General features: G+C 31.8%; 31 non-coding genes across 31 annotated transcripts; all 31 read left to right on the top strand.

Moving 5' to 3' along the window:
* Nucleotides 1-11: 11 nt before the first annotated feature.
* Nucleotides 12-84, top strand: TRNAV-CAC (transfer RNA valine (anticodon CAC)). Its single transcript has one exon. It is a non-coding gene; the product is annotated as a tRNA-Val (tRNA).
* Nucleotides 85-514: 430 nt separating this feature from the next.
* On the top strand, nt 515-587 carry TRNAV-AAC (transfer RNA valine (anticodon AAC)). The gene has a single exon. It is a non-coding gene; the product is annotated as a tRNA-Val (tRNA).
* Nucleotides 588-1,238: 651 nt separating this feature from the next.
* On the top strand, nt 1,239-1,311 carry TRNAV-AAC (transfer RNA valine (anticodon AAC)). Its single transcript has one exon. It is a non-coding gene; the product is annotated as a tRNA-Val (tRNA).
* Nucleotides 1,312-2,145: 834 nt separating this feature from the next.
* On the top strand, nt 2,146-2,218 carry TRNAV-CAC (transfer RNA valine (anticodon CAC)). Its single transcript has one exon. It is a non-coding gene; the product is annotated as a tRNA-Val (tRNA).
* Nucleotides 2,219-2,648: 430 nt separating this feature from the next.
* On the top strand, nt 2,649-2,721 carry TRNAV-AAC (transfer RNA valine (anticodon AAC)). Its single transcript has one exon. It is a non-coding gene; the product is annotated as a tRNA-Val (tRNA).
* A 651-nt stretch (nt 2,722-3,372) lies between these two features.
* On the top strand, nt 3,373-3,445 carry TRNAV-AAC (transfer RNA valine (anticodon AAC)). Its single transcript has one exon. It is a non-coding gene; the product is annotated as a tRNA-Val (tRNA).
* An 835-nt stretch (nt 3,446-4,280) lies between these two features.
* Nucleotides 4,281-4,353, top strand: TRNAV-CAC (transfer RNA valine (anticodon CAC)). The gene has a single exon. It is a non-coding gene; the product is annotated as a tRNA-Val (tRNA).
* Nucleotides 4,354-4,782: 429 nt separating this feature from the next.
* On the top strand, nt 4,783-4,855 carry TRNAV-AAC (transfer RNA valine (anticodon AAC)). The gene has a single exon. It is a non-coding gene; the product is annotated as a tRNA-Val (tRNA).
* Nucleotides 4,856-5,689: 834 nt separating this feature from the next.
* On the top strand, nt 5,690-5,762 carry TRNAV-CAC (transfer RNA valine (anticodon CAC)). Its single transcript has one exon. It is a non-coding gene; the product is annotated as a tRNA-Val (tRNA).
* A 430-nt stretch (nt 5,763-6,192) lies between these two features.
* TRNAV-AAC (transfer RNA valine (anticodon AAC)) lies at nt 6,193-6,265 on the top strand. The gene has a single exon. It is a non-coding gene; the product is annotated as a tRNA-Val (tRNA).
* Nucleotides 6,266-7,135: 870 nt separating this feature from the next.
* Nucleotides 7,136-7,208, top strand: TRNAV-CAC (transfer RNA valine (anticodon CAC)). The gene has a single exon. It is a non-coding gene; the product is annotated as a tRNA-Val (tRNA).
* A 430-nt stretch (nt 7,209-7,638) lies between these two features.
* On the top strand, nt 7,639-7,711 carry TRNAV-AAC (transfer RNA valine (anticodon AAC)). The gene has a single exon. It is a non-coding gene; the product is annotated as a tRNA-Val (tRNA).
* An 871-nt stretch (nt 7,712-8,582) lies between these two features.
* TRNAV-CAC (transfer RNA valine (anticodon CAC)) lies at nt 8,583-8,655 on the top strand. The gene has a single exon. It is a non-coding gene; the product is annotated as a tRNA-Val (tRNA).
* A 430-nt stretch (nt 8,656-9,085) lies between these two features.
* On the top strand, nt 9,086-9,158 carry TRNAV-AAC (transfer RNA valine (anticodon AAC)). The gene has a single exon. It is a non-coding gene; the product is annotated as a tRNA-Val (tRNA).
* Nucleotides 9,159-10,026: 868 nt separating this feature from the next.
* TRNAV-CAC (transfer RNA valine (anticodon CAC)) lies at nt 10,027-10,099 on the top strand. The gene has a single exon. It is a non-coding gene; the product is annotated as a tRNA-Val (tRNA).
* Nucleotides 10,100-10,527: 428 nt separating this feature from the next.
* On the top strand, nt 10,528-10,600 carry TRNAV-AAC (transfer RNA valine (anticodon AAC)). Its single transcript has one exon. It is a non-coding gene; the product is annotated as a tRNA-Val (tRNA).
* An 868-nt stretch (nt 10,601-11,468) lies between these two features.
* On the top strand, nt 11,469-11,541 carry TRNAV-CAC (transfer RNA valine (anticodon CAC)). Its single transcript has one exon. It is a non-coding gene; the product is annotated as a tRNA-Val (tRNA).
* A 429-nt stretch (nt 11,542-11,970) lies between these two features.
* On the top strand, nt 11,971-12,043 carry TRNAV-AAC (transfer RNA valine (anticodon AAC)). The gene has a single exon. It is a non-coding gene; the product is annotated as a tRNA-Val (tRNA).
* Nucleotides 12,044-12,911: 868 nt separating this feature from the next.
* Nucleotides 12,912-12,984, top strand: TRNAV-CAC (transfer RNA valine (anticodon CAC)). The gene has a single exon. It is a non-coding gene; the product is annotated as a tRNA-Val (tRNA).
* Nucleotides 12,985-13,413: 429 nt separating this feature from the next.
* On the top strand, nt 13,414-13,486 carry TRNAV-AAC (transfer RNA valine (anticodon AAC)). Its single transcript has one exon. It is a non-coding gene; the product is annotated as a tRNA-Val (tRNA).
* Nucleotides 13,487-14,134: 648 nt separating this feature from the next.
* On the top strand, nt 14,135-14,207 carry TRNAV-AAC (transfer RNA valine (anticodon AAC)). The gene has a single exon. It is a non-coding gene; the product is annotated as a tRNA-Val (tRNA).
* An 868-nt stretch (nt 14,208-15,075) lies between these two features.
* TRNAV-CAC (transfer RNA valine (anticodon CAC)) lies at nt 15,076-15,148 on the top strand. The gene has a single exon. It is a non-coding gene; the product is annotated as a tRNA-Val (tRNA).
* A 429-nt stretch (nt 15,149-15,577) lies between these two features.
* Nucleotides 15,578-15,650, top strand: TRNAV-AAC (transfer RNA valine (anticodon AAC)). Its single transcript has one exon. It is a non-coding gene; the product is annotated as a tRNA-Val (tRNA).
* An 868-nt stretch (nt 15,651-16,518) lies between these two features.
* TRNAV-CAC (transfer RNA valine (anticodon CAC)) lies at nt 16,519-16,591 on the top strand. The gene has a single exon. It is a non-coding gene; the product is annotated as a tRNA-Val (tRNA).
* A 429-nt stretch (nt 16,592-17,020) lies between these two features.
* Nucleotides 17,021-17,093, top strand: TRNAV-AAC (transfer RNA valine (anticodon AAC)). The gene has a single exon. It is a non-coding gene; the product is annotated as a tRNA-Val (tRNA).
* Nucleotides 17,094-17,742: 649 nt separating this feature from the next.
* TRNAV-AAC (transfer RNA valine (anticodon AAC)) lies at nt 17,743-17,815 on the top strand. The gene has a single exon. It is a non-coding gene; the product is annotated as a tRNA-Val (tRNA).
* Nucleotides 17,816-19,187: 1,372 nt separating this feature from the next.
* On the top strand, nt 19,188-19,260 carry TRNAV-AAC (transfer RNA valine (anticodon AAC)). Its single transcript has one exon. It is a non-coding gene; the product is annotated as a tRNA-Val (tRNA).
* Nucleotides 19,261-19,908: 648 nt separating this feature from the next.
* On the top strand, nt 19,909-19,981 carry TRNAV-AAC (transfer RNA valine (anticodon AAC)). The gene has a single exon. It is a non-coding gene; the product is annotated as a tRNA-Val (tRNA).
* An 867-nt stretch (nt 19,982-20,848) lies between these two features.
* On the top strand, nt 20,849-20,921 carry TRNAV-CAC (transfer RNA valine (anticodon CAC)). Its single transcript has one exon. It is a non-coding gene; the product is annotated as a tRNA-Val (tRNA).
* A 429-nt stretch (nt 20,922-21,350) lies between these two features.
* On the top strand, nt 21,351-21,423 carry TRNAV-AAC (transfer RNA valine (anticodon AAC)). The gene has a single exon. It is a non-coding gene; the product is annotated as a tRNA-Val (tRNA).
* A 649-nt stretch (nt 21,424-22,072) lies between these two features.
* On the top strand, nt 22,073-22,145 carry TRNAV-AAC (transfer RNA valine (anticodon AAC)). Its single transcript has one exon. It is a non-coding gene; the product is annotated as a tRNA-Val (tRNA).
* Nucleotides 22,146-22,207: the final 62 nt, after the last annotated feature.

Here is a 22,207-nt window from a genome sequence, read left to right as displayed (position 1 = left end):
GTTTCATTGTAGTTTCTGTAGTGTAGTGGTTATCACGTTTGCCTCACACGCGAAAGGTCCCCAGTTCGAAACTGGGCAGAAACATATTTTGTTACCTAAACACTTTGAATTCAATAATTTATATTTTGATAACTATCTACTGTTGCATTGCTCAATGAAAAAGCAAGCAAAAATCATATTGCAGAATATCAAAAGTCAATTTCCCTTCTACCATGCATATTGGATGGTGGTGCATTCATGAAGTACCTGTAGTGTAGAGTTATTCACATTTACCCAATATGCATAAGGTCCCCCTTCAAAATTGGTCAGAAATACATTCAAAAAATATTTTTTTAGTAAATACAATGATCAGAATTGATAATAAGTGAATGTGTCCTCTTGAAATGCAAAGTGGAAAAATAGCGTCAAAATTATTAGAAAATAGCAAAAAAAATTTTAGAAAAAATTATATTTCTAAGAAAAGCATGTGTCATTTGTACTTCCAGACTAGATAGTGATGAGACCACGCGAGTCAGTTTCTGTAGTGTAGTGGTTATCACGTTCGCCTAACACGTGAAAGATCCCCAGTTCGAAACTGGGCAGAAACAATCTTTTAGCTTTAGAATTTTAAAACAATAAATTTTTTGGTAAAATGCTCAATAAAAATACAATCAGATAAAAAGTTTATTTTAGCATGCCATACTGAATGTCAAAGATCATTTTTTATTGGATGATGGTCGCAAATTTTTCATGTAGTATCTGTAGTGTAGTGATTTCATGTTTGCCTCACATGTGAAAGGTCCCCAGTTCGAAATTGGCAGAAACATATTTTGTTACCTAAACACTTTGAATTCAATAATTTATATTTTGATAACTATATACTGTTGCATTGCTCAATGAAAAAGCAAGCAAAAAAATCATATTGCAGAATATCAAAAGTCAATTTCCCTTCTACCATGCATATTGGATGGTGTTGCATTCATGAAGTACCTGTAGTGTAGTATTATTCACATTTAGCCAATATGCATAAGGTCCCCCTTCAAAATTGGTCAGAAATACATTAAAAAAAGATTTTTTTAGAAAATACAATGATCAGAATTGATAATAAGTGAATGTGTCCTCTGTAAAAGCAAAGTGGAAAAATAGTGTCAAATTATTAGAAAATAGGAGAAAAAAAGTTTAGAAAAAATTATATTTCTAAGAAAAGCATGTGTCATTTGTACTTCCAGACTAGATAGTGATGGGATCCACAAGAGTCAGTTTCTGTAGTGTAGTGGTTATCACGTTCGCCTAACACGCGAAAGGTCCCCAGTTCGAAACTGGGCAGAAACAATCTTTTAGCTTTAGAATTTTAAAACAATGAATTTTTGGGTAAAATGCTCAATAAAAATACAATCAGATAAAAAGTTTATTTTAGCATGCCATACTGAATGTCAAAGATCATTTTTTATTGGATGATGGTCGCAAATTTTTCATGTAGTATCTGTAGTGTAGTGATTTCAAAATTGGCAGAAACATATTTTGTTACCTAAACACTTTGAATTCAATAATTTATATTTTGATAACTATATATTGTTGCATTGCTCAATGAAAAAGCAAGCAAAAATCATATTGCAGAATATCAAAAGTCAATTTCCCTTCTACCATGCATATTGGATGGTGTTGCATTCATGAAGTACCTGTAGTGTAGTATTATTCACATTTAGCCAATATGCATAAGGTTCCCCTTCAAAATTGGTCAGAAATACATTACAAATAGATTTTTTTATTAAATACAATGATCAGAACTATTAATAAGTGAATGTGTCCTCTTGAAATGCAAAGTGGAAAAAATAGCATAGAAATTATTAGAAAATAGAAAAATAAGTTTAGAAAAAAAATTTCTAAGAAAACGGTTTGCCAATGGTACTTCCCGACTCCATAGTGATGAGATCTTCAAAAGTTAGTTTCTGTATTGTAGTGGTTATCACATTCGCCTAAAACACAAAAGGTCCCCAGTTCGAAACTGGGCAGAAATATGCTGTTATCTTTAGAATTTTAAAACAAGGGATTTTTGGTTGAAATGCCAAATAAAAATGCAATCATATAAAAAGTTTATTTCAGAATGCCATAATGAATGTCAAAGATCATTTTTTATTGGATGGCGGGAGATGCTGTTTCATTGTAGTTTCTGTAGTGTAGTGGTTATCACGTTTGCCTCACACGCGAAAGGTCCCCAGTTCGAAACTGGGCAGAAACATATTTTGTTACCTAAACACTTTGAATTCAATAATTTATATTTTGATAACTATCTACTGTTGCATTGCTCAATGAAAAAGCAAGCAAAAATCATATTGCAGAATATCAAAAGTCAATTTCCCTTCTACCATGCATATTGGATGGTGTTGCATTCATGAAGTACCTGTAGTATAGAGTTATTCACATTTACCCAATATGCATAAGGTCCCCCTTCAAAACTGGTCAGAAATACATTCAAAAAATATTTTTTTAGTAAATACAATGATCAGAATTGATAATAAGTGAATGTGTCCTCTTGAAATGCAAAGTGGAAAAATAGCGTCAAAATTATTAGAAAATAGCAAAAAAATTTTTAGAAAAAATTATATTTCTAAGAAAAGCATGTGTCATTTGTACTTCCAGACTAGATAGTGATGGGACCACGCGAGTCAGTTTCTGTAGAGTAGTGGTTATCACGTTCGCCTAACACGTGAAAGATCCCCAGTTCGAAACTGGGCAGAAACAATCTTTTAGCTTTAGAATTTTAAAACAATACATTTTTGGGTAAAATGCTCAATAAAAATACAATCAGATAAAAAGTTTATTTTAGCATGCCATACTGAATGTCAAAGATCATTTTTTATTGGATGATGGTCGCAAATTTTTCATGTAGTATCTGTAGTGTAGTGATTTCATGTTTGCCTCACATGTGAAAGGTCCCCAGTTCGAAATTGGCAGAAACATATTTTGTTACCTAAACACTTTGAATTCAATAATTTATATTTTGATAACTATATACTGTTGCATTGCTCAATGAAAAAGCAAGCAAAAAAATCATATTGCAGAATATCAAAAGTCAATTTCCCTTCTACCATGCATATTGGATGGTGTTGCATTCATGAAGTACCTGTAGTGTAGTATTATTCACATTTAGCCAATATGCATAAGGTCCCCCTTCAAAATTGGTCAGAAATACATTAAAAAAAGATTTTTTTAGAAAATACAATGATCAGAATTGATAATAAGTGAATGTGTCCTCTGTAAAAGCAAAGTGGAAAAATAGTGTCAAATTATTAGAAAATAGGAGAAAAAAAGTTTAGAAAAAATTATATTTCTAAGAAAAGCATGTGTCATTTGTACTTCCAGACTAGATAGTGATGGGATCCACAAGAGTCAGTTTCTGTAGTGTAGTGGTTATCACGTTCGCCTAACACGCGAAAGGTCCCCAGTTCGAAACTGGGCAGAAACAATCTTTTAGCTTTAGAATTTTAAAACAATGAATTTTTGGGTAAAATGCTCAATAAAAATACAATCAGATAAAAAGTTTATTTTAGCATGCCATACTGAATGTCAAAGATCATTTTTTATTGGATGATGGTCGCAAATTTTTCATGTAGTATCTGTAGTGTAGTGATTTCAAAATTGGCAGAAACATATTTTGTTACCTAAACACTTTGAATTCAATAATTTATATTTTGATAACTATATACTGTTGCATTGCTCAATGAAAAAGCAAGCAAAAAATCATATTGCAGAATATCAAAAGTCAATTTCCCTTCTACCATGCATATTGGATGGTGTTGCATTCATGAAGTACCTGTAGTGTAGTATTATTCACATTTAGCCAATATGCATAAGGTTCCCCTTCAAAATTGGTCAGAAATACATTAAAAATAGATTTTTTTATTAAATACAATGATCAGAACAATTAATAAGTGAATGTGTCTTCTTGAAATGCAAAGTGGAAAAAATTGCATAGAAATTATTAGAAAATAGAAAAATAAGTTTAGAAAAAAAAATTCTATGAAAACGTTTTGCCAATGGTACTTCCCAACTCCATAGTGATGAGATCTTCAAAAGTCAGTTTCTGTATTGTAGTGGTTATCACATTTGCCTAAAACACAAAAGGTCCCCAGTTCGAAACTGGGCAGAAATATGCTGTTATCTTTAGAATTTTAAAACAAGGGATTTTTGGTTGAAATGCCAAATAAAAATGCAATCATATAAAAAGTTTATTTCAGAATGCCATAATGTATGTCAAAGATCATTTTTTATTGGATGGCGGGAGATGCTATTTCCATGTAGTTTCTGTAGTGTTGTGGTTATCACGTTCGCCTCACACGCGAAAGGTCCCCAGTTCGAAACTGGGCAGAAACATATTTTGTTACCTAAACACTTTGAATTCAATAATTTATATTTTGATAAATATCTGCTGTTGCATTGCTCAATGAAAAAGCAAGCAAAAATCATATTGCAGAATATCAAAAATCAATTTCCCTTCTACCATGCATATTGGATGGTGTTGCATTCATGAAGTACCTGTAGTGTAGAGTTATTCACATTTACCCAATATGCATAAGGTCCCCCTTCAAAATTGGTCAGAAATACATAATAAAAAGATTTTTTTAGTCAATACAATGATCAGAATTGATAATAAGTGAATGTGTCCTCTGTAAAAGCAAAGTGAAAAAATAGCGTCAAAATTATTAGAAAATAGGAAAAAAGTTTAGAAAAAATTATATTTCTAAGAAAAGCATGTGTCATTTGTACTTCCAGACTAGATAGTGATGGGATCCACAAGAGTCAGTTTCTGTAGTGTAGTGGTTATCACGTTCGCCTAACACGCGAAAGGTCCCCAGTTCGAAACTGGGCAGAAACAATCTTTTAGCTTTAGAATTTTAAAACAATGAATTTTTGGGTAAAATGCTCAATAAAAATACAATCAGATAAAAAGTTTATTTTAGCATGCCATACTGAATGTCAAAGATCATTTTTTATTGGATGATGGTCGCAAATTTTTCATGTAGTATCTGTAGTGTAGTGATTTCAAAATTGGCAGAAACATATTTTGTTACCTAAACACTTTGAATTCAATAATTTATATTTTGATAACTATATATTGTTGCATTGCTCAATGAAAAAGCAAGCAAAAATCATATTGCAGAATATCAAAAGTCAATTTCCCTTCTACCATGCATATTGGATGGTGTTGCATTCATGAAGTACCTGTAGTGTAGTATTATTCACATTTAGCCAATATGCATAAGGTTCCCCTTCAAAATTGGTCAGAAATACATTACAAATAGATTTTTTTATTAAATACAATGATCAGAACTATTAATAAGTGAATGTGTCCTCTTGAAATGCAAAGTGGAAAAAATAGCATAGAAATTATTAGAAAATAGAAAAATAAGTTTAGAAAAAAAATTTCTAAGAAAACGGTTTGCCAATGGTACTTCCCGACTCCATAGTGATGAGATCTTCAAAAGTTAGTTTCTGTATTGTAGTGGTTATCACATTCGCCTAAAACACAAAAGGTCCCCAGTTCGAAACTGGGCAGAAATATGCTGTTATCTTTAGAATTTTAAAACAAGGGATTTTTGGTTGAAATGCCAAATAAAAATGCAATCATATAAAAAGTTTATTTCAGAATGCCATAATGAATGTCAAAGATCATTTTTTATTGGATGGCGGGAGATGCTGTTTCATTGTAGTTTCTGTAGTGTAGTGGTTATCACGTTAGCCTCACACGCGAAAGGTCCCCAGTTCGAAACTGGGCAGAAACATATTTTGTTACCTAAACACTTTGAATTCAATAATTTATATTTTGATAACTATCTACTGTTGCATTGCTCAATGAAAAAGCAAGCAAAAATCATATTGCAGAATATCAAAAGTCAATTTCCCTTCTACCATGCATATTGGATGGTGTTGCATTCATGAAGTACCTGTAGTATAGAGTTATTCACATTTACCCAATATGCATAAGGTCCCCCTTCAAAACTGGTCAGAAATACATTCAAAAAATATTTTTTTAGTAAATACAATGATCAGAATTGATAATAAGTGAATGTGTCCTCTTGAAATGCAAAGTGGAAAAATAGCGTCAAAATTATTAGAAAATAGCAAAAAAAATTTTAGAAAAAATTATATTTCTAAGAAAAGCATGTGTCATTTGTACTTCCAGACTAGATAGTGATGGGACCACGCGAGTCAGTTTCTGTAGTGTAGTGGTTATCACGTTCGCCTAACACGTGAAAGATCCCCAGTTCGAAACTGGGCAGAAACAATCTTTTAGCTTTAGAATTTTAAAACAATACATTTTTGGGTAAAATGCTCAATAAAAATACAATCAGATAAAAAGTTTATTTTAGCATGCCATACTGAATGTCAAAGATCATTTTTTATTGGATGATGGTCGCAAATTTTTCATGTAGTATCTGTAGTGTAGTGATTTCATGTTTGCCTCACATGTGAAAGGTCCCCAGTTCGAAATTGGCAGAAACATATTTTGTTACCTAAACACTTTGAATTCAATAATTTATATTTTGATAACTATATACTGTTGCATTGCTCAATGAAAAAGCAAGCAAAAAAATCATATTGCAGAATATCAAAAGTCAATTTCCCTTCTACCATGCATATTGGATGGTGTTGCATTCATGAAGTACCTGTAGTGTAGTATTATTCACATTTAGCCAATATGCATAAGGTTCCCCTTCAAAATTGGTCAGAAATACATTAAAAATAGATTTTTTTTATTAAATACAATGATCAGAACAATTAATAAGTGAATGTGTCTTCTTGAAATGCAAAGTGGAAAAAATTGCATAGAAATTATTAGAAAATAGAAAAATAAGTTTAGAAAAAAAAATTCTATGAAAACGGTTTGCCAATGGTACTTCCCAACTCCAAAGTGATGAGATCTTCAAAAGTCAGTTTCTGTATTGTAGTGGTTATCACATTTGCCTAAAACACAAAAGGTCCCCAGTTCGAAACTGGGCAGAAATATGCTGTTATCTTTAGAATTTTAAAACAAGGGATTTTTGGTTGAAATGCCAAATAAAAATGCAATCATATAAAAAGTTTATTTCAGAATGCCATAATGTATGTCAAAGATCATTTTTTATTGGATGGCGGGAGATGCTATTTCCATGTAGTTTCTGTAGTGTTGTGGTTATCACGTTCGCCTCACACGCGAAAGGTCCCCAGTTCGAAACTGGGCAGAAACATATTTTGTTACCTAAACACTTTGAATTCAATAATTTATATTTTGATAACTATCTACTGTTGCATTGCTCAATGAAAAAGCAAGCAAAAATCATATTGCAGAATATCAAAAGTCAATTTCCCTTCTACCATACATATTGGATGGTGTTGCATTCATGAAGTACCTGTAGTGTAGAGTAATTCACATTTACCCAATATGCATAAGGTCCCCCTTCAAAATTGGTCAGAAATACATTATAAAAAGATTTTTTTAGTAAATACAATGATCAGAATTGATAATAAGTGAATGTGTCCTCTTGAAATGCAAAGTGGAAAAATAGCGTCAAAATTATTAGAAAATAGGAAAAAAAGTTTAGAAAAAAATATATTTCTAAGAAAAGCATGTGTCATTTGTACATCCAGACTAGATAGTGATGGGATCCAAGAGAGTCAGTTTCTGTAGTGTAGTGGTTATCACGTTCGCCTAACACGCGAAAGGTAGCCAGTTTGAAACTGGGCAGAAACAATCCTTTAGCTTTAGAATTTTAAAACAATGAATTTTTGGGTAAAATGCTCAATAAAAATACAATCAGATAAAAAGTTTATTTCAGAATGCCATACTGAATGTCAAAGATCATTTTTTATTGGATGATGGTCGCAAATTTTTCATGTAGTATCTGTAGTGTAGTGATTTCATGTTTGCCTCACACGTGAAAGGTCCCCAGTTCGAAATTGGCAGAAACATATTTTGTTACCTAAACACTTTGAATTCAATAATTTATATTTTGATAACTATATACTGTTGCATTGCTCAATGAAAAAGCAAGCAAAAAATCATATTGCAGAATATCAAAAGTCAATTTCCCTTCTACCATGCATATTGGATGGTGTTGCATTTATGAAGTACCTGTAGTGTAGTATTATTCACATTTAGCCAATATGCATAAGGTTCCCCTTCAAAATTGGTCAGAAATACATTAAAAATAGATATTTTTTTTATTAAATACAATGATCAGAACTATTAATAAGTGAATGTGTCCTCTTGAGATGCAAAGTGGAAAAAATAGCATAGAAATTATTAGAAAATAGAAAAATAAGTTTAGAAAAAAAAATTCTAAGAAAACGGTTTGCCAATGGTACTTCCCGACTCCATAGTGATGAGATCTTCAAAAGTCAGTTTCTGTATTGTAGTGGTTATCACATTTGCCTAAAACACAAAAGGTCCCCAGTTCGAAACTGGGCAGAAATATGCTGTTATCTTTAGAATTTTAAATCAAGGGATTTTTGGTTGAAATGCCAAATAAAAATGCAATCATATAAAAAGTTTATTTCAGAATGCCATAATGTATGTCAAAGATCATTTTTTATTGGATGGCGGGAGATTCTGTTTTCATGTAGTTTCTGTAGTGTAGTGGTTATCACGTTCGCCTCACACGCGAAAGGTCCCCAGTTCGAAACTGGGCAGAGACATATTTTGTTACCTAAACACTTTGAATTCAATAATTTATATTTTGATAACTATCTACTGTTGCATTGCTCAATGAAAAAGCAAGCAAAAATCATATTGCAGAATATCAAAAGTCAATTTCCCTTCTACCATGCATATTGGATGGTGTTGCATTCATGAAGTACCTGTAGTGTAGAGTTATTCACATTTATCCAATATGCATAAGGTCCCCCTTCAAAATTGGTCAGAAATACATTCAAAAAAGATTTTTTTAGTAAATACAATGATCAGAATTGATAATAAGTGAATGTGTCCTCTTGAAATGCAAAGTGGAAAAATAGCGTCAAAATTATTAGAAAATAGGAAAAAAAGTTTAGAAAAAATTATATTTCTAAGAAAAGCATGTGTCATTTGTACTTCCAGACTAGATAGTGATGGAATTCACGAGAGTCAGTTTCTGTAGTGTAGTGGTTATCACGTTCACCTAACACGCAAAAGGTCCCCAGTTCGAAACTGGGCAGAAACAATCTTTTAGCTTTAGAATTTTAAAACAATGAATTTTTAGGTAAAATGCTCAAAAAAAATACAATCAGATAAAAAGTTTATTTTAGCATGCCATACTGAATGTCAAAGATAATTTTTTATTGGATGATGGTCGCAAATTTTTCATGTAGTATCTGTAGTGTAGTGATTTCATGTTTGCCTCACACGTGAAAGGTCCCCTGTTCGAAATTGGCAGAAACATATTTTGTTACCTAAACACTTTGAATTCAATAATTTATATTTTGATAACTATATACTGTTGCATTGCTCAATGAAAAAGCAAGCAAAAAATCATATTGCAGAATATCAAAAGTCAATTTCCCTTCTACCATGCATATTGGATGGTGTTGCATTCATGAAGTACCTGTAGTGTAGTATTATTCACATTTAGCCAATATGCATAAGGTTCCCCTTCAAAATTGGTCAGAAATACATTAAAAATAGATTTTTTTATTAAATACAATGATCAGAACTATTAATAAGTGAATGTGTCCTCTTGAGATGCAAAGTGGAAAAAATAGCAGAGATATTATTAGAAAATAGAAAAATAAGTTTAGAAAAAAAAATTCTAAGAAAACGGTTTGCCAATGGTACTTCCCGACTCCATAGTGATGAGATCTTCAAAAGTCAGTTTCTGTATTGTAGTGGTTATCACATTCGCCTAAAACACAAAAGGTCCCCAGTTCGAAACTGGGCAGAAATATGCTGTTATCTTTAGAATTTTAAATCAAGGGATTTTTGGTTGAAATGCCAAATAAAAATGCAATCATATAAAAAGTTTATTTCAGAATGGCATAATGTATGTCAAAGATCATTTTTTATTGGATGGCGGGAGATGCTGTTTCATTGTAGTTTCTGTAGTGTAGTGGTTATCACATTTGCCTCACACGCGAAAGGTCCCCAGTTCGAAACTGGGCAGAAACATGTTTTGTTACCTAAACACTTTGAATTCAATAATTTATATTTTGATAACTATCTACTGTTGCATTGCTCAATGAAAAAGCAAGCAAAAATCATATTGCAGAATATCAAAAGTCAATTTCCCTTCTACCATGCATATTGGATGGTGGTGCATTCATGAAGTACCTGTAGTGTAGAGTTATTCACATTTACCCAATATGCATAAGGTCCCCCTTCAAAATTGGTCAGAAATACATTCAAAAAAGATTTTTTTAGTAAATACAATGATCAGAATTGATAATAAGTGAATGTATCCTCTTGAAATGCAAAGTGGAAAAATAGCGTCAAAATTATTAGAAAATAGGAAAAAAAGTTAGAAAAAATTATATTTCTAAGAAAAGCATGTGTCATTTGTACTTCCAGACTAGATAGTGATGGGACCACGCGAGTCAGTTTCTGTAGTGTAGTGGTTATCACGTTCGCCTAACATGTGAAAGATCCCCAGTTCAAAACTGGGCAGAAACAATCTTTTAGCTTTAGAATTTTAAAACAATTAATTTTTGGGTAAAATGCTCAATAAAAATACAATCAGATAAAAAGTTTATTTTAGCATGCCATACTGAATGTCAAAGATCATTTTTTATTGGATGATGGTCTCAAATTTTTCATGTAGTATCTGTAGTGTAGTGATTTCATGTTTGCCTCACACGTGAAAGGTCCCCAGTTCGAAATTGGCAGAAACATATTTTGTTACCTAAACACTTTGAATTCAATAATTTATATTTTGATAACTATCTACTGTTGCATTGCTCAATGAAAAAGCAAGCAAAAAATCATATTGCAGAATATCAAAAGTCAATTTCAATTCTACCATGCATATTGGATGGTGTTGCATTCATGAAGTACCTGTAGTGTAGTATTATTCACATTTAGCCAATATGCATAAGGTTCCCCTTCAAAATTGGTCAGAAATACATTAAAAATAGATTTTTTTATTAAATACAATGATCAGAACTATTAATAAGTGAATGTGTCCTCTTGAAATGCAAAGTGGAAAAAATAGCATAGAAATTATTAGAAAATAGAAAAATAAGTTTAGAAAAAAAAATTCTAAGAAAACGGTTTGCCAATGGTACTTCCCGACTCCATAGTGATGAGATCTTCAAAAGTCAGTTTCTGTATTGTAGTGGTTATCACATTCGCCTAAAACACAAAAGGTCCCCAGTTCGAAACTAGGCAGAAATATGCTGTTATCTTTAGAATTTTAAATCAAGCTATTTTTGGTTGAAATGCCAAATAAAAATGCAATCATATAAAAAGTTTATTTCAGAATGCCATAATGTATGTCAAAGATCATTTTTTATTGGATGGCGGGAGATTCTGTTTTCATGTAGTTTCTGTAGTGTAGTGGTTATCACGTTCGCCTCACACGCGAAAGGTCCCCAGTTCGAAACTGGGCAGAAACATATTTTGTTACCTAAACACTTTGAATTCAATAATTTATATTTTGATAACTATCTACTGTTGCATTGCTCAATGAAAAACAAACAAAAATCATATTGCAGAATATCAAAAGTAAATTTCCCTTCTACCATGCATATTGGATGGTGTTGCATTCATGAAGTACATGTAGTGTAGAGTTATTCACATTTACCCAATATGCATAAGGTCCCCCTTCAAAATTGGTCAGAAATACATTCAAAAAAGATTTTTTTAGTAAATACAATGATCAGAATGATAATAAGTGAATGTGTCCTCTTGAAATGCAAAGTGGAAAAATAGCGTCAAAATTATTAGAAAATAGGAAAAAAAAGTTTAGAAAAAATTATATTTCTAAGAAAAGCATGTGTCATTTGTACTTCCAGACTAGATAGTGATGTGATGCACAAGACTCAGTTTCTGTAGTGTAGTGGTTATCACGTTCGCCTAACACGCGAATGGTCCCCAGTTCGAAACTGGGCAGAAACAATCTTTTAGCTTTAGAATTTTAAAACAATGAATTTTTGGGTAAAATGCTCAATAAAAATACAATCAGATAAAAAGTTTATTTTAGCATGCCATACTGAATGTCAAAGATCATTTTTTATTGGATGATGGTCGCAAATTTTTCATGTAGTATCTGTAGTGTAGTGATTTCATGTTTGCCTCACACGTGAAAGGTCCCCAGTTCGAAATTGGCAGAAACATATTTTGTTACCTAAACACTTTGAATTCAATAATTTATATTTTGATAACTATATACTGTTGCATTGCTCAATGAAAAAGCAAGCAAAAAATCATATTTTAGAATATCAAAAGTCAATTTCCCTTCTACCATGCATATTGGATGGTGTTGCATTCATGAAGTAACTGTAGTGTAGTATTATTCACATTTAGCCAATATGCATAAGGTTCCCCTTCAAAATTGGTCAGAAATACATTAAAAATAGATTTTTTTATTAAATACAATGATCAGAACTATTAATAAGTGAACGTGTCTTCTTGAGATGCAAAGCGGAAAAAATAGCATAGAAATTATTAGAAAATAGAAAAATAAGTTTAGAAAAAAAAATTCTAAGAAAACGGTTTGCCAATGGTACTTCCCGACTCCATAGTGATGAGATCTTCAAAAGTCAGTTTCTGTATTGTAGTGGTTATCACATTCGCCTAAAACACAAAAGGTCCCCAGTTCGAAACTGGGCAGAAATATGCTGTTATCTTTAGAATTTTAAAACAAGGGATTTTTGGTTGAAATGCCAAATAAAAATGCAATCATATAAAAAGTTTATTTCAGAATGCCATAATGTATGTCAAAGATCATTTTTTATTGGATGGCGGGAGATGCTGTTTCATTGTAGTTTCTGTAGTGTAGTGGTTATCACGTTCGCCTCACACGCGAGAGGTCCCCAGTTCGAAACTGGGCAGAAACATATTTTGTTACCTAAACACTTTGAATTCAATAATTTATATTTTGATAACTATCTACTGTTGCATTGCTCAATGAAAAAGCAAGCAAAAATCATATTGCAGAATATCAAAAGTCAATTTCCCTTCTACCATGCATATTGGATGGTGTTGCATTCATGAAGTACCTGTAGTGTAGAGTTATTCACATTTACCCAATATGCATAAGGTCCCCCTTCAAAAGTGGTCAGAAATACATTCAAAAAATATTTTTTTATTAAATACAATGATCAGAATTGATAATAAGTGAATGTGTCCTCTTGAAATGCAAAGTGGAAAAATAGCGTCAAAATTATTAGAAAATAGGAAAAAAAGTTTAGAAAAATTTATATTTCTAAGAAAAGCATGTGTCATTTGTACTTCCAGACTAGATAGTGATGGGACCACGCGAGTCAGTTTCTGTAGTGTAGTGGTTATCACGTTCGCCTAACACGTGAAAGATCCCCAGTTCGAAACTGGGCAGAAACAATCTTTTAGCTTTAGAATTTTAAAACAATTAATTTTTGGGTAAAATGCTCAATAAAAATACAATCAGATAAAAAGTTTATTTTAGCATGCCATACTGAATGTCAAAGATCATTTTTTATTGGATGATGGTCTCAAATTTTTCATGTAGTATCTGTAGTGTAGTGATTTCATGTTTGCCTCACACGTGAAAGGTCCCCAGTTCGAAATTGGCAGAAACATATTTTGTTACCTAAACACTTTGAATTCAATAATTTATATTTTGATAACTATCTACTGTTGCATTGCTCAATGAAAAAGCAAGCAAAAAATCATATTGCAGAATATCAAAAGTCAGTTTCAATTCTACCATGCATATTGGATGGTGTTGCATTCATGAAGTACCTGTAGTGTAGAGTTATTCACATTTATCCAATATGCATAAGGTCCCCCTTCAAAATTGGTCAGAAATACATTAAAAAAATTTTTTTTAGTAAATACAATGATCAGAATTGATAATAAGTGAATGTGTCCTCTTGAAATGCAAAGTGGAAAAATAGCGTCAAAATTATTAGAAAATAGGAAAAAAAGTTTAGAAATAATTATATTTCTAAGAAAAGCATGTGTCATGTGTACATCCAGACTAGATAGTGATGAAATTCACGAGAGTCAGTTTCTGTAGTGTAGTGGTTATCACGTTCGCCTAACACGCGAAAGGTCCCCAGTTCGAAACTGGGCAGAAACAATCTTTTAGCTGTAGAATTTTAAACCAATTAATTTTTGGGTAAAATGCTCAATAAAAATACAATCAGATAAAAAGTTTATTTTAGCATGCCATACTGAATGTCAAAGATCATTTTTTACTGGATGATGGTCGCAAATTTTTCATGTAGTATCTGTAGTGTAGTGATTTCATGTTTGCCTCACGCGTGAAAGGTCCCCAGTTCGAAATTGGCAGAAACATATTTTGTTACCTAAACACTTTGAATTCAATAATTTATATTTTGATAACTATATACTGTTGCATTGCTCAATGAAAAAGCAAGCAAAAAATCATATTGCAGAATATCAAAAGTCAATTTCCCTTCTACCATGCATATTGGATGGTGTTGCATTCATGAAGTACCTGTAGTGTAGTATTATTCACATTTAGCCAATATGCATAAGGTTCCCCTTCAAAATTGGTCAGAAATACATTAAAAATAGATTTTTTTATTAAATACAATGATCAGAACTATTAATAAGTGAATGTGTCCTCTTGAAATGCAAAGTGGAAAAAATAGCATAGAAATTATTAGAAAATAGAAAAATAAGTTTAGAAAAAAAAATTCTAAGAAAACGGTTTGCCAATGGTACTTCCCGACTCCATAGTGATGAGATCTTCAAAAGTCAGTTTCTGTATTGTAGTGGTTATCACATTCGCCTAAAACACAAAAGGTCCCCAGTTCGAAACTAGGCAGAAATATGCTGTTATCTTTAGAATTTTAAATCAAGGGATTTTCGGTTGAAATGCCAAATAAAAATGCAATCATATAAAAAGTTTATTTCAGAATGCCATAATGTATGTCAAAGATCATTTTTTATTGGATGGCGGGAGATTCTGTTTTCATGTAGTTTCTGTAGTGTAGTGGTTATCACGTTCGCCTCACACGCGAAAGGTCCCCAGTTCGAAACTGGGCAGAAACATATTTTGTTACCTAAACACTTTGAATTCAATAATTTATATTTTGATAACTATCTACTGTTGCATTGCTCAATGAAAAAGCAAGCAAAAATCATATTGCAGAATATCAAAAGTCAATTTCCCTTCTACCATGCATATTGGATGGTGTTGCATTCATGAAGTACCTGTAGTGTAGAGTTATTCACATTCACCCAATATGCATAAGGTCCCCCTTCAAAATTGGTCAGAAATACATAAAAAAAAATTTTTTTAGTAAATACAATGATCAGAATTGATAATAAGTGAATGTGTCCTCTTGAAATGCAAAGTGGAAAAATAGCGTCAAAATTATTAGAAAATAGGAAAAAAAGTTTAGAAAAAATTATATTTCTAAGAAAAGCATGTGTCATTTGTACTTCCAGGCTAGATAGTGATGGAATCCACAAGTGTCAGTTTCTGTAGTGTAGTGGTTATCACGTTCGCATAACACGCGAAAGGTCCCCAGTTCGAAACTGGGCAGAAACAATCTTTTAGCTTTAGAATTTTAAAACAATGAATTTTTGGGTAAAATGCTCAATAAAAATACAATCAGATAAAAAGTTTATTTTAGCATGCCATACTGAATATCAAAGATCATTTTTTATTGGATGATGGTCTCAAATTTTTCATGTAGTATCTGTAGTGTAGTGATTTCATGTTTACCTCACACGTGAAAGGTCCCCAGTTCGAAATTGGCAGAAACATATTTTGTTACCTAAACACTTTGAATTCAATAATTTATATTTTGATAACTATCTACTGTTGCATTGCTCAATGAAAAAGCAAGCAAAAAATCATATTGCAGAATATCAAAAGTCAATTTCCCTTCTACCATGCATATTGGATGGTGTTGCATTCATGAAGTACCTGTAGTGTAGTATTATTCACATTTAGCCAATATGCATAAGGTTCCCCTTCAAAATTGGTCAGAAATACATTAAAAATAGATTTTTTTATTAAATACAATGATCATAACTATTAATAAGTGAATGTGTCCTCTTGAGATGCAAAGTGGAAAAAATAGCATAGAAATTATTAGAAAATAGAAAAATAAGTTTAGAAAAAAAAATTCTAAGAAAACGGTTTGCCAATGGTACTTCCCGACTCCATAGTGATGAGATCTTCAAAAGTCAGTTTCTGTATTGTAGTGGTTATCACATTCGCCTAAAACACAAAAGGTCCCCAGTTCGAAACTGGGCAGAAATATGCTGTTATCTTTAGAATTTTAAAACAAGGGATTTTTGGTTGAAATGCCAAATAAAAATGCAATCATATAAAAAGTTTATTTCAGAATGTCATAATGTATGTCAAAGATCATTTTTTATTGGATGGCGGGAGATGCTGTTTCATTGTAGTTTCTGTAGTGTAGTGGTTATCACGTTCGCCTCACACGTGAAAGGTCCCCAGTTCGAAACTGGGCAGAAACATATTTTGTTACCTAAACACTTTGAATTCAATAATTTATATTTTGATAACTATCTACTGTTGCATTGCTCAATGAAAAAGCAAGCAAAAATCATATTGCAGAATATCAAAAGTCAATTTCCCTTCTACCATGCATATTGGATGGTGTTGCATTCATGAAGTACCTGTAGTGTAGAGTTATTCACATTTACCCAATATGCATAAGGTCCCCCTTCAAAATTGGTCAGAAATACATTCAAAAAATATTTTTTTAGTAAATACAATGATCAGAATTGATAATAAGTGAATGTGTCCTCTTGAAATGCAAAGTGGAAAAATAGCGTCAAAATTATTAGAAAATAGGAAAAAAAGTTTAGAAAAAATTATATTTCTAAGAAAAGCATGTGTCATTTGTACTTCCAGACTAGATAGTGATGGGACCACGTGAGTCAGTTTCTGTAGTGTAGTGGTTATCACGTTCGCCTAACACGTGAAAGATTCCCAGTTCGAAACTGGGCAGAAACAATCTTTTAGCTTTAGAATTTTAAAACAATTAATTTTTGGGTAAAATGCTCAATAAAATACAATCAGATAAAAAGTTTATTTTAGCATGCCATACTGAATGTCAAAGATCATTTTTTATTGGATGATGGTCTCAAATTTTTCATGTAGTATCTGTAGTGTAGTGATTTCATGTTTGCCTCACACGTGAAAGGTCCCCAGTTCAAAAGTGGCAGAAACATATTTTGTTACCTAAACACTTTGAATTCAATAATTTATATTTTGATAACTATCTACTGTTGCATTGCTCAATGAAAAAGCAAGCAAAAAATCATATTGCAGAATATCAAAAGTCAATTTCAATTCTACCATGCATATTGGATGGTGTTGCATTCATGAAGTACCTGTAGTGTAGAGTTATTCACATTTATCCAATATGCATAAGGTCCCCCTTCAAAATTGGTCAGAAATACATTAAAAAAAATTTTTTTTTAGTAAATACAATGATCAGAATTGATAATAAGTGAATGTGTCCTCTTGAAATGCAAAGTGGAAAAATAGCATCAAAATTATTAGAAAATAGGAAAAAAAGTTTAGAAAAAATTATATTTCTAAGAAAAGCATGTGTAATTTGTACTTCCAGACTAGATAGTGATGGGATTCACGAGAGTCAGTTTCTGTAGTGTAGTGGTTATCACGTTCGCCTAACACGCGAAAGGTCCCCAGTTCGAAACTGGGCAGAAACAGTCTTTTAGCTTTAGAATTTTAAAACAATGAATTTTTGGGTAAAATGCTCAATAAAAATACAATCAGATAAAAAGTTTATTTTAGCATGCCATACTGAATGTCAAAGATCATTTTTTATTGGATGATGGTCGCAAATTTTTCATGTAGTATCTGTAGTGTAGTGATTTCATGTTTGCCTCACGCGTGAAAGTTCCCCAGTTCGAAATTGGCAGAAACATATTTTGTTACCTAAACACTTTGAATTCAATAATTTATATTTTGATAACTATATACTGTTGCATTGCTCAATGAAAAAGCAAGCAAAAAATCATATTGCAGAATATCAAAAGTCAATTTCCCTTCTACCATGCATATTGGATGGTGTTGCATTCATGAAGTACCTGTAGTGTAGTATTATTCACATTTAGCCAATATGCATAAGGTTCCCCTTCAAAATTGGTCAGAAATACATTAAAAATAGATTTTTTTATTAAATACAATGATCAGAACTATTAATAAGTGAATGTGTCCTCTTGAAATGCAAAGTGGAAAAAATAGCATAGAAATTATTAGAAAATAGAAAAATTAGTTTAGAAAAAAAATTTCTAAGAAAACGGTTTGCCAATGGTACTTCCCGACTCCATAGTGATGAGATCTTCAAAAGTCAGTTTCTGTATTGTAGTGGTTATCACATTCGCCTAAAACACAAAAGGTCCCCAGTTCGAAACTAAGCAGAAATATGCTGTTATCTTTAGAATTTTAAATCAAGGGATTTTCGGTTGAAATGCCAAATAAAAATGCAATCATATAAAAAGTTTATTTCAGAATGCCGTAATGTATGTCAAAGATCATTTTTTATTGGATGGCGGGAGATTCTGTTTTCATGTAGTTTCTGTAGTGTAGTGGTTATCACGTTCGCCCACACGCGAAAGGTCCCCAGTTCGAAACTGGGCAGAAACATATTTTGTTACCTAAACACTTTGAATTCAATAATTTATATTTTGATAACTATCTACTGTTGCATTGCTCAATGAAAAAGCAAGCAAAAATCATATTGCAGAATATCAAAAGTAAATTTCCCTTCTACCATGCATATTGGATGGTGTTGCATTCATGAAGTACCTGTAGTGTAGAGTTATTCACATTTATCCAATATGCATAAGGTCCCCCTTCAAAATTGGTCAGAAATACATAAAAAAAAATTTTTTTTTAGTAAATACAATGATCAGAATTGATAATAAGTGAATGTGTCCTCTTGAAATGCAAAGTGGAAAAATAGCGTCAAAATTATTAGAAAATAGGAAAAAAAAGTTTAGAAAAAATTATTTTTCTAAGAAAAGCATGTGTCATTTGTACTTCCAGACTAGATAGTGATAGAATCCACAAGAGTCAGTTTCTGTAGTGTAGTGGTTATCACGTTCGCCTAACACGCGAAAGGTCCCCAGTTCGAAACTGGGCAGAAACAATCTTTTAGCTTTAGAATTTTAAAACAATTAATTTTTGGGTAAAATGCTCAATAAAAATACAATCAGATAAAAAGTTTATTTTAGCATGCCATACTGAATGTCAAAGATCATTTTTTATTGGATGATGGTCTCAAATTTTTCATGTAGTATCTGTAGTGTAGTGATTTCATGTTTGCCTCACACGTGAAAGGTCCCCAGTTCGAAATTGGCAGAAACATATTTTGTTACCTAAACACTTTGAATTCAATAATTTATATTTTGATAACTATCTACTGTTGCATTGCTCAATGAAAAAGCAAGCAAAAAATCATATTGCAGAATATCAAAAGTCAATTTCAATTCTACCATGCATATTGGATGGTGTTGCATTCATGAAGTACCTGTAGTGTAGAGTTATTCACATTTATCCAATATGCATAAGGTCCCCCTTCAAAATTGGTCAGAAATACATTAAAACATTTTTTTTTAGTAAATACAATGATCAGAATTGATAATAAGTGAATGTGTCCTCTTGAAATGCAAAGTGGAAAAATAGCGTCAAAATTATTAGAAAATAGGAAAAAAAGTTTAGAAAAAATTATATTTCTAAGAAAAGCATGTGTCATTTGTACTTCCAGACTAGATAGTGATGGAATTCACGAGAGTCAGTTTCTGTAGTGTAGTGGTTATCACGTTCACCTAACACGCGAAAGGTCACCAGTTCGAAACTGGGCAGAAGCAATCTTTTAGCTTTAGAATTTTAAAACAATGAATTTTTGGGTAAAATGCTCAATAAAAATACAATCAGATAAAAAGTTTATTTTAGCATGCCATACTGAATGTCAAAGATCATTTTTTATTGGATGATGGTCGCAAATTTTTCATGTAGTATCTGTAGTGTAGTGATTTCATGTTTGCCTCACGCGTGAAAGGTCCCCAGTTCGAAATTGGCAGAAACATATTTTGTTACCTAAACACTTTGAATTCAATAATTTATATTTTGATAACTATATACTGTTGCATTGCTTAATGAAAAAGCAAGCAAAAAATCATATTGCAGAATATCAAAAGTCAATTTCCCTTCTACCATGCATATTGGATGGTGTTGCATTCATGAAGTACCTGTAGTGTAGTATTATTCACATTTAGCCAATATGCATAAGGTTCCCCTTCAAAATTGGTCAGAAATACATTAAAATAGATTTTTTTTATTAAATACAATGATCAGAACTATTAATAAGTGAATGTGTCCTCTTGAAATGCAAAGTGGAAAAAATAGCATAGAAATTATTAGAAAATAGAAAAATAAGTTTAGAAAAAAAAATTCTAAGAAAACGGTTTGCCAATGGTACTTCCCGACTCCATAGTGATGAGATCTTCAAAAGTCAGTTTCTGTATTGTAGTGGTTATCACATTCGCCTAAAACACAAAAGGTCCCCAGTTCGAAACTAGGCAGAAATATGCTGTTATCTTTAGAATTTTAAATCAAGGGATTTTCGGTTGAAATGCCAAATAAAAATGCAATCATATAAAAAGTTTTTTCAGAATGCCATAATGTATGTCAAAGATCATTTTTTATTGGATGGCGTGAGATTCTGTTTTCATGTAGTTTCTGTAGTGTAGTGGTTATCACGTTCGCCTCACACGCGAAAGGTCCCCAGTTCGAAACTGGGCAGAAACATATTTTGTTACCTAAACACTTTGAATTCAATAATTTATATTTTGATAACTATCTACTGTTGCATTGCTCAATGAAAAAGCAAGCAAAAGTCATATTGCAGAATATCAAAAGTCAATTTCCCTTCTACCATGCATATTGGATGGTGTTGCATTCATGAAGTACCTGTAGTGTAGAGTTATTCACATTTACCCAATATGCATAAGGTCCCCCTTCAAAATTGGTCAGAAATACATTCAAAAAATATTTTTTTAGTAAATACAATGATCAGAATTGATAATAAGTGAATGTGTCCTCTTGAAATGCAAAGTGGAAAAATAGCGTCAAAATTATTAGAAAATAGGAAAAAAGTTTAGAAAAAATTATATTTCTAAGAAAAGCATGTGTCATTTGTACTTCCAGACTAGATAGTGAGGAAATCCGCAAGAGTCAGTTTCTGTAGTGTAGTGGTTATCACGTTCGCCTAACACGCGAAAGGTCCCCAGTTCGAAACTGGGCAGAAACAATCTTTTAGCTTTAGAATTTTAAAACAATGAATTTTTGGGTAAAATGCTCAATAAAAATACAATCAGATAAAAAGTTTATTTTGGCATGCCATACTGAATGTCAAAGATCATTTTTTATTGGATGATGGTCGCAAATTTTTCATGTAGTATCTGTAGTGTAGTGATTTCATGTTTGCCTCACACGTGAAAGGTCCCCAGTTCGAAATTGGCAGAAACATATTTTGTTACCTAAACACTTTGAATTCAATAATTTATATTTTGATAACTATCTACTGTTGCATTGCTCAATGAAAAAGCAAGCAAAAAATCATATTGCAGAATATCAAAAGTCAGTTTCAATTCTACCATGCATATTGGATGGTGTTGCATTCATGAAGTACCTGTAGTGTAGAGTTATTCACATTTATCCAAAATGCATAAGGTCCCCCTTCAAAATTGGTCAGAAATACATTAAAAATTTTTTTTTTTAGTAAATACAATGATCAGAATTGATAATAAGTGAATGTGTCCTCTTGAAATGCAAAGTGGAAAAATAGCGTCAAAATTATTAGAAAATAGGAAAAAAAGTTTAGAAAAAATTATATTTCTAAGAAAAGCATGTGTCATTTGTACTTCCAGACTAGATAGTGATGGAATTCACGAGAGTCAGTTTCTGTAGTGTAGTGGTTATCACGTTCGCCTAACACGCGAAAGGTCCCCAGTTCGAAACTGGGCAGAAACAATCTTTTAGCTTTAGAATTTTAAAACAATGAATTTTTGGGTAAAATGCTCAATAAAAATACA

Source organism: Pseudophryne corroboree, chromosome 4 (assembly GCF_028390025.1).
Source record: "Pseudophryne corroboree isolate aPseCor3 chromosome 4, aPseCor3.hap2, whole genome shotgun sequence".
Taxonomy (NCBI): Eukaryota; Metazoa; Chordata; class Amphibia; order Anura; family Myobatrachidae; genus Pseudophryne; species Pseudophryne corroboree.
The sequence above is the reverse complement of the archived record's forward strand: the minus strand, read 5'-3'. Positions and strand labels throughout refer to the sequence as shown.